The sequence below is a fragment of the Lissotriton vulgaris genome, chromosome 2_1 (genome assembly GCF_964263255.1).
Source record: "Lissotriton vulgaris chromosome 2_1, aLisVul1.2, whole genome shotgun sequence".
NCBI lineage: Eukaryota > Metazoa > Chordata > Amphibia > Caudata > Salamandridae > Lissotriton > Lissotriton vulgaris.
In genome coordinates, this window is record NC_141687.1 from 1,370,182,367 (window position 1) to 1,370,198,540 (window position 16,174).

The window sequence follows — 16,174 nt, forward strand, 5'->3', positions numbered from 1 at the left end:
ACTGCCGGATCACACCCTGGTGGCCCCAAGCCAATGGGGAAGAGGAGAGGTTCATGCGGCCTCTAAATAAAGTAATATTCATTGCCCATGCCAAGGGCCAGTCAATAGAGTTGGCCATCTTTACCTTTCTCCGAAGCTACTGCCAGACGCCCCACACCAGCACGGGCATTGCCCCAGACGATCTTCTCATGGGCCGGGTGGTCACAGATTCAATACCTCACCACCTGATGACACCGAATTGAAGCTAGACGTCGGGAGGCCTGTACCCAAGTCAGCCACCGGCGGAGGGATAAGCCCCGGCAGTTTGAAAGAGGGGACCTGGTGCTACTCAGGAATCGCCTCGCTAGTGGCAAATTCAGGTTGCCCTATGGAAAGAGTCCTTGAACTGTGATCAAAGTCAAGGGAACCCAGATCATTGCCACCAGAGGAAGAAAAACGGTGGCCCGAAATGTGTCTCACTATAAAAAGTATCACTCGGAGGTGTCAGCGTCATCATCAGCCTGGCCGAATGCTGATTCCGACACCCTGTCATTGGCTGATGCCAGCCTACAGGAGACCGTGGAACTGGTCGCCATGGCCGAAGGTGGTGAATCTGGTAACTCTAATCCAACTCGGCAAGATGGTGTTCGGAGTGAAAGGCTGGAGAACTGTTGTGATCCCTCTGAGACTGGTCGAGGCGAAGCCACATCTGAAGTTGAAGTCGAAGAGTCTCAGGGCCGAGGTCAGTCTGAATACCGACTGCGGGGCAATCCCGAACGATCAAGCCGGCTAAAGGACTACCTCACGTAAGACTATTATTGATTGACTTTATTGGAGTATGTTGTTGATAGACCCGAAGTTTGTAATGTGAAAGCTGGTCTGCTGTCCGGTCTGAAGCTGATATTGTTTTGATGTTTGTTGGGGAGGAATGTTGTATCGTGCCTGTGACGCAACAGGCATGCACGTAACATGAAGGTCATGTGACCTCCCTTAATAAAAGAAGGGTACCTGCAAAAGTACGCCAGTCGGGCTGCGTAGGCGATACCCAGCAGTAACAATCACCCTGTCTCCTGTGACTTATTTAATTGCCCCCTCAGGCCCACTGACCTCAGCCCACCCAGTGTTGGCACCAGTCCAGTGTCAGACACAACAAATACAACTGTTCAATCATCATAGAAAGACGACAATGCTAAATACGAGACATTCAAGCGAATGTGACTTGCATTTAGTTGGGTACTCTGGGTCGAGCGAGTAGATTAACTGGAGAAGGAAAGAAAAAAAATGTAAAAATGCAAAGCAGGCAGGTTGCTATATTTTTATGTAGACTTCAGTACTTTTCGCTGCCCAGAATTCAAATAAAGTTCATAATGAATTCAAAGGTGCCCTCGTATCATCACCATCATCATCATTTATCTCAGCAACATGCTAGCCCAATATCTCATCATTGTAAACTGTTCTGTTTTTTTTATAACTGTAAGTATACAAAAAGAGATGCAGAGAATAAACAACCAAACCAATCAGAGCAATGGTGATAACAAATAGGCACGGGCACTGAAGCCACCTTAATTAAGACAGCCATAGCCCTGTTACACTCCAAAATCCAGCAGAACCAGATTTTGGCATAAGATAATTCTTAGGACAAATGCTCAACCCAAAGTGCATAATTTACCTTGGAGTATGAGAAAGGCGGTGAAAGTAGAAACTGAAAGATTGTTGAAAGCTGTCATTATAGAAACTGTGGAGGCATCAGAATAGATAGCTCCCTTAGTCGAAGCAAGAAACTCTAATAGAAAGATTCATCTAGGTGTGGACCTGAGGTATCTTAATGAGAATATTATTGTGGAAAGGTTTTTCGGCTGAAAATTATCGAAATGTTAGCCATAACTAAGGGTATGGAATGGTTTTCAAAGGCTGTTTTATCATCAGCTTATCATCAGATTTGTTCACACCCGGACAGTAAGAATTTTACTGCATTCATGACACCCACAGTTTATTATAGCTTTGTATGAATGCTGTTTGGCTTAGCTTTGATGGCTGTGGTCTTTCATAAACTCATTGTAGCAAAGTAGGATCTGCTTCTTATGGTCATCCCCTCCTTTTTGCTAAGTGTGATACTGTTGTTGACTAATCTGACTGGAATCCTGCTAATCATGGTCCCAGTCTATCTGCTTTCTCCTTAAACTGTTATACTATGTACTTAGGTACACTCCAGATTAGATACTGCGGTACCCTTGTCAGTCCCTAGTATATGGTACCCAAATACTCAGGGCATAGGTACCCTAGAGACCTCCCATGGCATGAAGCATGTATTATCCCACCCATGAGAGGCCACGCAAAATGGAACTACAGGACTGCCATTGCAGCCAGTGTAGGTTGTTGCATGAACCAGGTACTTGAGATATAGGTTTACTATATATATGGGTCACTGCACTTAAAACCTATGTCACCCCTCTACAAGGCCTTTACAATCCTGAAGGCAGGGTGCTTGGTTCTAAGTGAGAGGGTGCCATGGCATGAGAAAACCCCCCCTGCAGCCTATGGAGTCCATTCTCCTGGGTTGTCAGTGAGGCAGCCATTTACGACATATAGGGTGGCATTCTGCGACAACGTGATGGCCAACTATAAAATGGCTAAAAGTAACCCTATTGTGTTTGGTGTCAAAGATGTTGGAATCATACCCCCACATCAGTAACTGGTGCGGGAGGTAATATTCCACCCCTCAGAAGCGAGCTTTGTGGGGTCCCTTATGTTCTCGGTACCAGCCTTCTAATCAAAACAGCACAAAATGGTTTCTGCCACCGGACACATTTCTCCCCTCCTGATGCTAAGCCAAGCGTGAGCAGGGGTAGGCAGAACAATAGGCATCTTGTCACAGGGAGGTGTGACCACCGACCAGACAGGATTTAGTGTATTAAGGCTGGGTGGGTGTGCTTTCAAGCGACTGAAAGTCAGCATGAGGGGCACTTTTTGTGTCCCTGTGCATTGTCCAGTTCAAATCAGTCCTGGGAGCCGTTGGCTCCCGCTCTGGCCCAAAACTGGACTAAGGACATGGGAGTAACCTCCCCTCTGGCCAGACCCTTCCCTGGGAAGGTCCCCTGAATCTTGCCAACATTCTTCTGTGGGTACTTGAGGGCTTACCTGGCTGTAGGACCTTAGATTTGATGTGGACAAGATTTGGAACCAGAAACCACTGAACTTTGATCGTCTGGACACTCTGGACTTTGCTGGACTTCGTTTGGGCCCGATTTCATCTCCCTCTCAGTCTGAAGTACTGTTTGTGCCGGTGCACCATACATGATTTGTGCAGGACCTGTGGAGCATCAAGGACAACCATAGATATCTCCAGTGGAGTGAAGGAGTCACTCCCCTGCATTCGCAGTCACCGCAACATTGCTGTCTGGCCAGCTGACCCTGAGCTCCTATAGACTCTGAAGGCTTCAGCCACACAGGAGTTGGGTTTCTACATTCCTTGAGGCCTGAGCTGCACTCTCACCAAGTTTGAGGACAGATTCCCTTGCAGGGCTGCAATACCCGAACCACTGTGCAAAATGTACATTTGCAAATGCATATGCTTGTTGAAATTTCCTGAAAAAGTGCATTGGGTTCCTAATAGCCCCAACCTCTGTCACCATTTCCTACCAAGAACTTTGACCTCCTTGCACCGAGTGCTCTCTGGGACTGTTGTTTGGTGAAATCACTTGAGGTCCTCTTGTAACTCCTGTGCCTTTGGCCTGTGGGTCCATTTGAGGTTCTACTTAGCTTTTCTTGGGCCCCCCTTGGTTGGTCCAGGCTTTCCCTGACTCTCCTGTGTTTGGTGAGTCTCCTGGACCTTGCTGGTCCGAACGGTTCACATTCTTGTCCATCTGCATGGATTGCTGTTGCCAAGGCTTGTTGTTGCTCCCGCTAGCCACCGACCCCATAGCACTCAACATCCTTTGTGGGACAGCTTGTATCCAGCTCCTGGTTGGACTCAACATCTCCAGGTCCTCATAGCTGCAGACTCAAGGGCTCCATCATTGCACCAGAAGCACCCGACATTGGTGGGTATTCATCTACTGAGTCCCTGGTCAGTCTTGAGTGACCCAGACTCTGTCCCCTCTGCTTTCAGGTACTCTTCAACAAGAATCCAGATTTCGATTCCAACAGACACTTTTCTTCCTTCCAGCAGCGGCTCTTCTTTGAAGTCCTACACTGGGTTCAACTGCGGTTTCCGACACCACTTCAGACCTCGGCACTTGGCTTCCCTGGGAAAGGTAACTTGGGTACCTCGGTATCCATGGGTGGGGTAGCTCTCCAACCCTCTGTCTTCCATAGGGTTTCTTTGAAGACCACTCGGAAGGGTCCTTAAACTCTAACACTTCAACCCTAACTTTCCCAAAGAATTGTACAGAGCACGCGATTGTGTTTCCGCAATGCACCCATCCTCCGTGGGGGTCCCTACTTACTCATCTTGGGTTGTTCCTTGGGGTCCCAGCGATTCTACATTCTCTCGACTCTGTCTTGACTCAAGTCGTGGTTCTTATACCACTTTCTTGGTATATTTTATGGTCCCCCCTGGGGCCCAGTATGTATTCATGCTATTTACTATAATTTCTGTGCTTAAGTATTGTGTGTTTTTGATTATATCCTTGTGGGAGATACTGTGTCATACTAGATAGTGTTATATTAATAAATACATATTTTTATAACTACTGTGTGGTTCTCCTTTTTCATTTAACCATTACTATAAGGTTGCATTCTGGTAAAACAGGCTGCTTAACAATCCTTCCAGACTAAGCCTGAAGGCTGCCCTCCAAAGATACCACTTGGATAGCTTTCTAAGATTATCTTTGACCTCTTACATCCCCATAAGGGTTGTTTGGACTGGTGCAAGTTGCCCACTCTGATTGGTGGGCAGCATATACCAGGCCAACTTCCCACACTCAGGGACAGACTAATTTGCATGTAGCCAGGTTCTGAGCTGGGATGGTGCAGTGAGCTAAAAAACGGTGATGGATCAAGCCCTGATCTGTTGACTGAGTAGGAGTGTTCTGCTTAATTCAGATACTCTGTCCATCCCCACCCCCTTTTCTGAATCGTTTTGTCCACCATAAGCGTGGAAGGGTATGCTCAGACATGAGTCCCTTGCTCACTGCACCATCAGGATTCAAGCAAGCCGGGCCGAAGACGGCTGTAATGCCAGAAACCGGTCCCCGGAAGCTTGTTTCCTTTCCGGTAAAAGAATTGGCTTGGTAGTTTGGTCTGCCCTGTTCCCATGAAGCACTGGGCCAGGGACAGACTAATTTGCATGTAGCCAGGTTCTGAGCTGGGATGGTGCAGTGAGCTAAAAAACGGTGATGGATCAAGCCCTGATCTGTTGACTGGGTAGGAGTGTTCTACTTAATTCAGATACTCTGTCCATCACCACCCCCTTTTCTGAATCGTTTTGTCCACCATAAGCGTGGAAGGGTATGCTCAGACATGAGTCCCTTGCTCACTGAACCATCAGGATTCAAGCAAGCCGGGCCGAAGACGGCTGTAATGCCAGAAACCGGTCCCCGGAAGCTTGTTTCCTTTCCAGTAAAAGAATTGGCTTGGTAGTTTGGTCTGTCCTGTTCCCATGATGCACTGGGCCAGGGACAGACTAATTTGCATGTAGCCAGGTTCTGAGCTGGGATGGTGCAGTGAGTTAAAAAACGGTGATGGATCAAGCCCTGATCTGTTGACTGGGTAGGAGTGTTCTGCTTAATTCAGATACTCTGTCCATCACCACCCCCTTTTCTGAATTGTATACCATAGAAAGCAATTGGGACCAGGCCTCACAGCTACCTAAATATGACAGGGGCAATGACACCAGCAAATCATTCTTGTGCATAATGGAAGGGATTAACCCACACACCCAACAATTCATGATGTAAGTGGTACTGTGTACCTGATGAAGCATCTGTATGAAAGCGTTTTAGGTATAAGTCTGTCTATGTCTTTATGTGAGGCCAGTGTAATGAACAGGTGCTCAGGTGGAGCCATGGTAGTCCCTACCAGAGTGTGCAAAGGATGATGTTCTTCTAAATACAAGGCCACCCCAAATAGTGTTCTCGTTACTATGAGGATGACTACTACCACTATTACTCAACTCCCTGTAGACCAACTAGACCACACAGGACCATTCTGCTGTAATGGAGGGGCCACCAGGATCTGTTCCTCCTTCATGACTACACGGCCAAATGGAAACATATAAAGAAAACTTAGGAATTGGAGCCACAATAAATACAACTGACCAGAGTAGCACAAGTCACTCAGCGTCTGTCTAGAGCCTTGCTGGTAGGCTCCTATTGGTCATCAACAACAGTGCTATGAAGCACTCCCACGGGGAAGCTGCGCGCCCACAGCCCTTGCTGAAAAATAAATCCTCTTCTTTCAGGATAGGGCACCCTCCTTCCTGGGCCAATACCCTCAACAATCCTGTCTAGTGTCCAAGGCAGTGAACCAGTGTAGGTCACTCTAATCTAATATAGTCACCTTAGGCACAGCACCTTACGCCCTAAGCTCAAGTCCTTCCCTAACTCCTTGACTGTCCTGCTGGTGCACTGTCCTTCTTTCAGGGCTGCAGGTTACACCTGATGCCTCTAGGCACTGTCTCATCAATAAAAGGGGGTGCAACTGAGGGTCAGTTGGGCATTGAGACTCAGACTCTGGTGCACCAGATGCGGGAGTATCCGGGCAGCCCTTATTTCTCGGGGGACTGCCTCCAGGAAGGCCATACCGCTTTCTTCATCTGTCTGCGCCCACCTCAGTCGGGCATCAGAGATGGAAACAAAGCTGGGCACCTGCTCTCCTTCCTGGTCAGCAATGCCGTTGAGAACCCATTGATCATACGGAAGTGGGAGGGGGATCCTTTCGACATGCGATCCATGCACCCAGTGTCTCCTGCCTTCAAGCTTCACTGTGGTGCGGGTGGTGAGCAGGACAAGCAGAGCTCTCGTCCACCTCAGCTCCAGGCAGTTCTTCCGTTGAAAATTCTTTACAAGGACAAAATCCCCGGGCTGTAGCTGATGCCCTGGCCCCTCTGGTACTGGTTGCAGTGTGGCTTGAATCTGTTGGTGGATAGAATAAAGATCCTTAGACAACTCATACAGATAATCTATCAGTGAGGGGTACTCTATCTCGGAAAAGTGCTTGGGTCTTGGGACACCCCAGATGTTGGTGGAATGCCCAAAGACCACCTCATATGGGGACAACCCTGTTCCAGAATGAGCTGTCGCCCTGGTAGATAATAAAGCCAAAAGTAATGCATCTGGCTATCACAATCCTGTAGTTTCTTGAATCTTTGCTAGCTTCAGTTTGAGAGAACCATTGTACTTATCAACCAGGCCTGCTGACTGGGGGTGGTTTACTGCATGAAACCTCTGCTTAATATGCAAACCTTTGCACACCAATTCAATTACTTTTGAATTGAAGTGACTTCTGTTGTCACTCCAGATCACTCGTGACAATCCGTAGTGCGGGAAGAACTCTTTTAAGAGTGCTTTCGCCAACGCCATAGCTGTATTCTCCTTAGTGGGGTAAGCCGCAATCCATTTATTGAATTCACAAATCACTACTTGCACATACTTCAAATTATTAACTTGTTCCATTTCGATGAACTCCATCTGGAAAGCCTTGCAGGGGAAAGAGGGTGGTGCACAGTTACCTGCATGTTTAGGAGGGCCTTTCCCAGGATTATGCTTCAAACAAATGATACAATGATTTACTTGATGTTTGGCTACCTTGGAGATATTAGGGTTATTCCATACTGTGTCCAGTAGTTTACATATTCATTTGGCACTAATGTGTGCTGGACGGTTTGCCAGGGCAACAACAGGGAGCACATAAGCTTTGGGCAGCAACCATCTCTGCTTCCCAGACTGATCAGTCCAGCACCCATCATCATCCAAACACCCCATACTCTCCTCCCATATGAGGAAACTGAAATTTTATGTGGTCAGTGTGTCCCCCCACTCGCACCCTATCCATGTACCCTATGCCCCATGTATGTCCATGTTATCGTGTAATTCCCTTCCCATGCCTGTAATAGTAATGCCCCTGCATTTCCGTCTAATGTTAGCATGTCAGTCATTAGGCCTTCCATGAATGAAACGCTAATTCTGCACTGAGGCCTACGTTGCCAATGCATTTACATGGTACACGTTTAAAAGTCGAGAAGCACACGTTTTTGTGGCCCAGTCGAGACAGGCCCTGAATTCAGGCTCCGAGCCTCTTCTGACTTTGAAAGCTGCAGTTTCGGTATGCATCCCTGACCTCTCCCTTACTCCCTGCTCAGCCGAGAGGTGCCCGGCCTGGCCTGCCTGCCAAGACGGTATTTTGCCTACAGTTATCTGCTCAGCTCCGAAAAACACATTCCAGTCTAGTGAAAGAGGTAAACATATTCCGCCTGCAGAGCATAGGGCCTAGCCTTCCTGTCTCCATTCAACTGATTTACTGAACCCGTTGCCATAGTAGGCCCATGGCCCCACGCAATGCACTAAGAAATATATGCGCACACTAGCATTTAGTGATGAACCGCCTTTACTCGAGAGACCTTTATTTCAGACAATACATCCTCCAAACACAAGATATCAGATGTGCCAAAGGTGCAGGTCGTTCTGACATTCCAGATTCCAGACTCCTCTACTAGTGCTAAAGTCAGCCCCCAGCTCTCCCCAGTTACACGTCAAATTCACGTCATGACCAGTTGCGCGAACATGTAGGGTAAAAGTTTCTGCTGACCCTGCAGACCTCCTCTATGCATCTACCCACCTATGACACACCTATGACTCATCAAGTGAACATCCACGTGCACGCCTCCTTACACGCCTTCTTTCACGCCCATGTGTTCTTATCTCTCTCTTTCACTTGCTCCGCCTGGAATGTTCCGCCCTCTCTATTCATTACAATTGTATGGTTTTACTATATATAATGTGTTATGTGAATAAAATGTCAGATATCCCTTCCTGAACCTTAGTGGTGATGGAACCCGATTCTCCCCTGACTCGAGTCATGGAAATAAAGCCCTTTTGACTCGGACACCACGGACTCTGCCTCTCATTTTATGAGCTATCCTTATTCTTTATTAATGTATAGAAATTATGTCCGGGTAATATTTAATTTACCACATAAATCTGGCGCCCGAACAGGGACTAGTCCCCTTCCCCATGCGCCGGCGATGTAAGGTGCAGCCCCCTGACCCTTCTATAGCCGTGACGGACCTATTCTGTACACATCCGCGGGATTTCCTGCCAACTCCCTCAGGCCCACGGAGGAGACGGAGACTGCGACCAGGCATCCACACGAGGCGGTGAGGATTGCGGACCATCCCGACCAGAGCCCAAGCCGAGAGAGCAAGGTCCGAGGTATCCCGAGGCCCACCTGTTCCGAGGCGCATGCGCAGCAGCAGCAGCAGTAGCAGCAAGAAGCCGTAGCAGTCCAGTCCAGTATCGAGTTTCCGAGGCCTTCAGTTTTGCTTCCCGGTGAGTACCGTTGTTGGGAACGCATATAGACGGGTTCATTTATCTGAGCCCGGTCAAGACGGGTCTGGGTACACAGATCCGGTACAGACGTGTCCATTTAGGTGGATGCGGTAAAGACGTGTCTCTATGAGACCGGTATGACTGTACCGTTTTAGCAGTGCATCCAGTAAACGAGGTTTATTTTTAGGATTGTGTCTTTCTATGTACTAGTTAATATCTCTTTCTAATGTTTTAATGTCGTGGTATGAATGATTGTTTTCAGTCTATTATTGTGCTTATTGTGTTTTTGTTCACGCTAGTTCAAACATGCCGCTGTTTTCGAAATTACTTCAGATAGGGACCAGGAAAGGGATACTCGAAGAGGCAGTTCCCGTCCCACCTAGGGACACTCCTGGAAATTTTATGTACCAAAAACATGGCCTAGATGCCATACTGTTCTTAGACTTATGGGTAGATTACACGAAGGATCTGGAGGAGAAATATAGATGGCCTGTCTCAGGGACATGGGATGCTGATTGCATCATGAGAGTAGAGGAAGCACTGTGGAAAAAGAAAGCTAGACAATCCCAGAAAGATGCCATAGAGTTGTGGCGTAAAGAAGCGCATAGAAGAACAGAGAAAGAAATCCACAAAGCAGAGAGAAGTAGAGAGGCATCAGAAAAAGCCAAAGAAAAAGAGCTAAAGGAAGAAGGTGAACGGGTTAAAGCAGAACAAATTGATAGACAAAGAAATGCCCTTATTAAAGGCATGTATCCCATCCTCGCCGAGGGCCTACCTAGAGTGACCCCGGAAGTACCCAGTAACTTGCCGCCACCACTGATCCCGACTAAACTCCGTAGTCATAAACAGACAGCAGCGGACATTTTTCTTTCCTCCTATTTAGACGACGCTGCTCCAGAGTATGTAAATGAAGATCTTCCTCCTCCTCCTAACCCGACCAATTCTCCTGTCAATATCCCTACCAATCCTTTTCGCCAACAACCCGTAGTACAAGATCAACCCGCATTAACAGCAGCACCGGCAGTGAAAGACAGCTCAAGCCAAGACGACTCAAGTCTAGGGGCAACGGGAGGGGGGCCCTCTGGAGACATACCATATACACCGCACACCCCACCACCAATAAAACGAACATTACGAGAAATAGCATTACAAAGCACGCCAAAACCCATGACACCAGCATCTCTTAGACAGTCACTTTCTGATTGTATATATGATCCAGTACCAGGTGAGGGCGTAATGCTCAAATACTCAGTACGTTTAAGACGCGTTGCAGATTATTTGATCACTTTACCAGACATGAAAGAACACCTAGACAGAATATACCACTTCATTAGAGCGGGGGAGAGACCAGAAAGTATACATGAGGCCATGGCACATAGAAAAGTGGAGATTCAAAGCCTGCTTTTAAAGTTTTTGATTAATTGTTTGATCAGGGAACGAGACCAGCCAGATAAAGAAGTAACTAAAGGTATGAGGACTTGGAGTGACAATATAGCTGTTGGTAAACATGATACACAGAACAGAATAGAAAGCATGTACAGGAAAATACGTAAAGAAATTCTTGATATACACAAGAAAGAACAAGCTGAGAAACAAGCCGAGAAAGAGGACGACGAAGTCTCAGATGAGGATGATGCAGTAACAGAGGAAATAAATAAAATGAATAACGTAGGTAGGGCAAGGCCGTTTGACAGACCCATACGCCTAGATTACAATAAACGTTCCCTCTCTCCAATACCAGAAAGATATTCCCTTGAACACCTATTCCAAGCTACTGAACATGCACTGAAAAAACGAGTAGGTAGTAGTGAACTTTGTACTATGCATGAACAGGAACTAGCCCGGTCAGCAGTTCAATGGGCTTGTAATTCTAATATATATAAAGATGACATAGTAGTGCAAACATTTTTTAGTCTTCCTCCGGAAGAACAGCGTTTAGCTGGTATTTACATGGTTCAACATCTCATCACCTTGTATGAGAGTCAGCATTCTGATCCAGGTCCCTTGTATAAAATACTGGACGATTTACTCCTGGAAAAATGGAGAGGCCTAGGTACCGAATTAATTAATGTCATTCTGGATCAACGACATAAGTACTTGACTTTTCTGACCCCGCACTTTATTCCTGCCCCACATCGAGAAAGAAAGACCTTTCACATAGACAGACAGAATCCCCTACGAGAGGTTCATCCCGTTAGAACTGGAGGGGGTGAGCTTCAACGAGTATACGTTTACACACCCTTGACGAAAATGGAATTATTGGAAATGAATAAATTACTTCCCTGTCACGATAAAGACCCAGGGGGATTCCACAGTGAATTAAAAGACATGCTCCGCATGGGGGAGTACACATACGCTGATACCATTAAAATGTTGAAAGTACTGTTACCAGCAGGCATTTACGAAAAGCTTAAAGAAAAAGAGTGGGAGGTGGGAGAGAAAAAGATTAAATGGACAGAATTAGAAGACGAAGATAAAACACGAGCCCCTGGTACTGGTCTTGGGGACAAAGCTAAAGAATTACCCGAGCTATTAATACAGGTTTTGCCGAGATTATTGACTATTAAAAAGGAAGATTGGGATGCTATTTCAGCCTGCAAACAGAAACAAGATGAAGACACTAGTGATTTTTATTCTAGATTCGAATTTTTTTTTCTTATTAACAGTGGCCTGAAGACAAGTAGTGAATCGTACCCGCATCTTTTTGTGAGCAAATTAGTAGAGAATTCCTTACCCCAGATCAAAAATAGAGTACTGAAGGTTGAGAGTACCTGGCAAGCAAATAGTCCTTCCCAAATGTTACAAATGTTACAGTATCACCAGAATCAAATTAGACAAGAACAGGAACACGAAAAGAGAAGCATGAAGGATACGAAAAGGAAAGTACTAGTTGCTCAATCAGTTCCAGCTGATGGCCATAAAAAGGGCACGGCACCTGTCAAAGGGAACTGTAACTACTGTAAACAGCCAGGTCACTATATAAATGAAAGTGCTGTCCTGAAACACAATATAGCTACAGGCAAGACGAAAGAAAGACCGCGTCCTCCTAGACAGGATAACCAGAACACGCAACCGCCACAGAACACGCAACAGACGGTAGCTGTACCCCAACCCATTGCTGCCACACAACATGTCACACAACAAATGTACCAGTATGCACAGTCAGACTATCCAGATTATCAACAGTACTCATGAAACAGCCTAGAGAGGGAGGTTGGCTTGCCCCTTATTGAGGTTCCTGTATATCAAGAGGGTCCCTATGTACATAGTTGTGTATTGGGAAAAGACAGAAAATTTCTGATTGATACAGGGGCGAGCAGAACTACCATCAGTCATGACGAGGTTCCAGGGGCACCCCTCTCAGGCTCACAGAATATTTCCCTGGGATTTTCAGGAAAGCCTATTGTTAACGAAGTGTCAAAGCCAGTTTCCCTAGGAGTTGGTCCATTGTCCCGCACTACAGACTTGTTGCTTACGAAATCATGTCCAGAAAACCTGCTTGGTATAAAAACATTGAAAGAATTAGGAGCAGTGATTTGTTGTTCTCCGGAAGGAGTGAGATTGTTTTTACGTGATTTCAAAGGACATTATGTGTTGAGAGATTTTGACCCCAGACTCCAGGATGTACCACAGCATTTATGGGCGCAAGGTCTGACTGATGTAGGTTACATGCACATTACACCACACCGTGTCACACTCAAGCAAGGAGTTGTACTGCCACGAATCCGACAATACAAGTTACCACCTGATGCTGTAGTTGCATTACTGAAAATTGTTGACGAACTCATTGCACAGGGTGTGGTTGTAGAAACTGACTCCAATGTATGTAATTCTCCTATCATTCCGATTCTTAAACGAACTGACCCAAATGCACCCCCGGTCTACAGACTAGTGATTGACCTCCGAGAATTGAACAAATGCATAATACCACAGTACCCAGTGGTCCCAGACATTTCTTCACTATTGACTGCAATTGATTCCGAAGCGACGTTCTTCACTGTAATTGATCTCAAGAACGCCTTCTTTAGTGTTCCGATCCATCCAGAGAGCCAAGACCTCTTTGGATTCTGTTTAAATGGACGAAGCTTCAAATTTACGAGGGCTCCTCAAGGGTTCACAGAAGTGTCCTAGTATTTACAGTCAAGCATTGAAAAGACAACTAGACAGTATTCACATGCCTACCGACACTGCACTGCTCCAATACGTTGATGATCTTTTGATCACAGCACGGACAGAACGAGACTGCGAACGTGCATCACTGACGGTCTTATACTTCCTGGCAGAAAAGGGCCACAAAATCTCCCCTTTAAAGTTACAATTCTGTGCCCAGCAAGTGGTATACCTTGGACACTTGCTGTCCAAGAGGGGTAGACAGTTGACACCATTACTGTGAGATCAGTATCAAGGACGAGCCCTGACGATTGTATAATATAAACCACCACTGCTGCATCAGCTTTCAGGCAGCTCAGGAGAGCTCTGGCGACGTTATCAAGAGTAGCAGAAAAATAAGCGCAGGGTCTCTACTTTCCACCGAAACCCTGTGTTAGAACAGAAAGTGTGCAACCATCCGCCTCGTGTACTTAGAGAACAAAAGGCTTCTGGGAATCAGGAATACCAAGCACAGTTGCAGAGCAAAGCGCAACCTTTAATTGCTCAAAAGCTTGCTTACATGCATATGTCCAAGGCAGGGGTTCATGCACATCTTTGGTGGTCAGGTAAATGAGGGGTTTTGGTAGTAAGGAAAAGTTAGGGATCCAGTGACGACGATATGAAGTTATACCAATGAATGCACTTACCTTGAGATGGGTCTTAGGAACAGGCATATTAGTAAGCAGCTATACGTTAAGGCGTTAGTATGTGACCCTCCTTGTGGAGCACGGCAGAATTTAAAGCTCCAGCCGGCTATCGCAAATACAAACAGATTTCTACTATCTGTATGGATTTGAATGCTGAAGAAGCATTATTCAAATCGATCACAGAAAATAATTTTGATGACAGGGGAATCATTGTCAAAATCGTGGTAACGTCTGGAACCACAGGGTACTGGGGAACCACTATTTTGTTCACTGCTCTAAGGTCAATGACAAAGCGGTAAACATCAGGGTGGACATCAGAAGAATACAAGGGTGTCTTTTTATTAATAGGAAGAATGGGCCTATTATAAATATTCACCATTGTTTCTTCAACCACACCAGACTTAATCAAATCCTGTATTTTTGCAATAAGGCCTTTTCTCCTGCATGGGATATCTTGTACTGGGGAATATGTTGCAATACAGAATTGTCCCTAATCTGTATAGAGACTGGTGGGATCTGGAGTAACCCCCACATCTGTGTCTCCTGTAGGCCACAGTGTACATGGCATATCTTTAAACTCAGTGGGGAGGGGGGCATTCTTTGCGAGGCATTCCTTGGCCTGGGCCACTTGTGGTCCAATAGTCTTGTAAATACCCTCTGGAGAACAAAAAATTGTTGCATGTAATCTTTTGAACAAATCAAATCCCAACAATTCTCCCCACAATTTGACATTAATAAAAATGGTGAATCAAGCGGAAAGGGGACAATAGTGAGAGCAAGGGGCTTGGAAAAGGAGCTAACAACAGGCACACCTGAGAAACCCACCAAAACATTGTTTTGGCCAGACAGAGATGCCCCCGGGACCAGTGAACAGGAAACAGAGCTATTCATAGCCCCTGTGTCAACTAGAAAATTCTCTGTGGTACCCTGTAAATACGCAGTGGCAAATGGTCCGCGTTGATCTACAGGCACTGGAATTGGTCCCTTGCCCTATCCCTGGCTATCCTAGCTATGGGACAACCCTGCCACTTCGCCCATGTCATAGTCATCATGATAGTAATGCCGGGGGTTGTCAAAATAGTTCCCACTCTGTCTATTAGACGATGTGTTCTCTGATCGCATCTCCACACGCCTCCTCCTCCTCACCATGTCCTCTAAAACCTCGACCTCTCAGGGCCTCACCTTTCTGCAGCAACTCCGGACACTCGTTCTGCTAATGTCTTTCCTGCTTACTGTATGCACATTGATTGAGCTTAATGGGTGCACTTGAAGCACCACCCCTGTTAGACCGGGGCAGCCGTTGGGCCGAACCCAAACCTCTGTCTCTTCCATTTCCCCTTGCTACTTGTTGCATCAACACCCTTGTCTGCAAACCCTTTGACTTTATATCCATATTCTCTTTGTCCTCATTCCCTCTATGCTCATAGTACTGTGCCATACTCAATATTACTGACTGAGAGAAGGTCTTCCAAGTACTTTCCGAAGCCTCAACCTAGTTACAATCTCGGGGAGCAAGTTAGTAACAAACCTGTTAACTAAAAACGAACACCATCCTCCTGTGCAAAGTCCTGACCATTAAAGTCTAAAAACACCCCTTCAAATCTGGTAAAGAAATCCGGCACACTTACATCCTTCTTCTGATGACACACAGTCAACTTATCCCAATCCACTCACTTTGGTGGGATAAGGGAGTGCAAGTAAGTGATAAGACGCCCCAGCAAAGCTAGGTGCTCTGCTTTCGGCTTCTTGCCAGGCTTACGCTCCTTATCCCATGCCTTGAACTCATCCCATGTGCCACCCAAATCCAGTGCATGATCCTGCGTATGTACCATCTGCCTGTACTAGCAGGTCGAAAAATAACTCTATATCAGCTAATGTCATCACTGTGGAGGAGGCCGCCTCAGTCAATTCTTT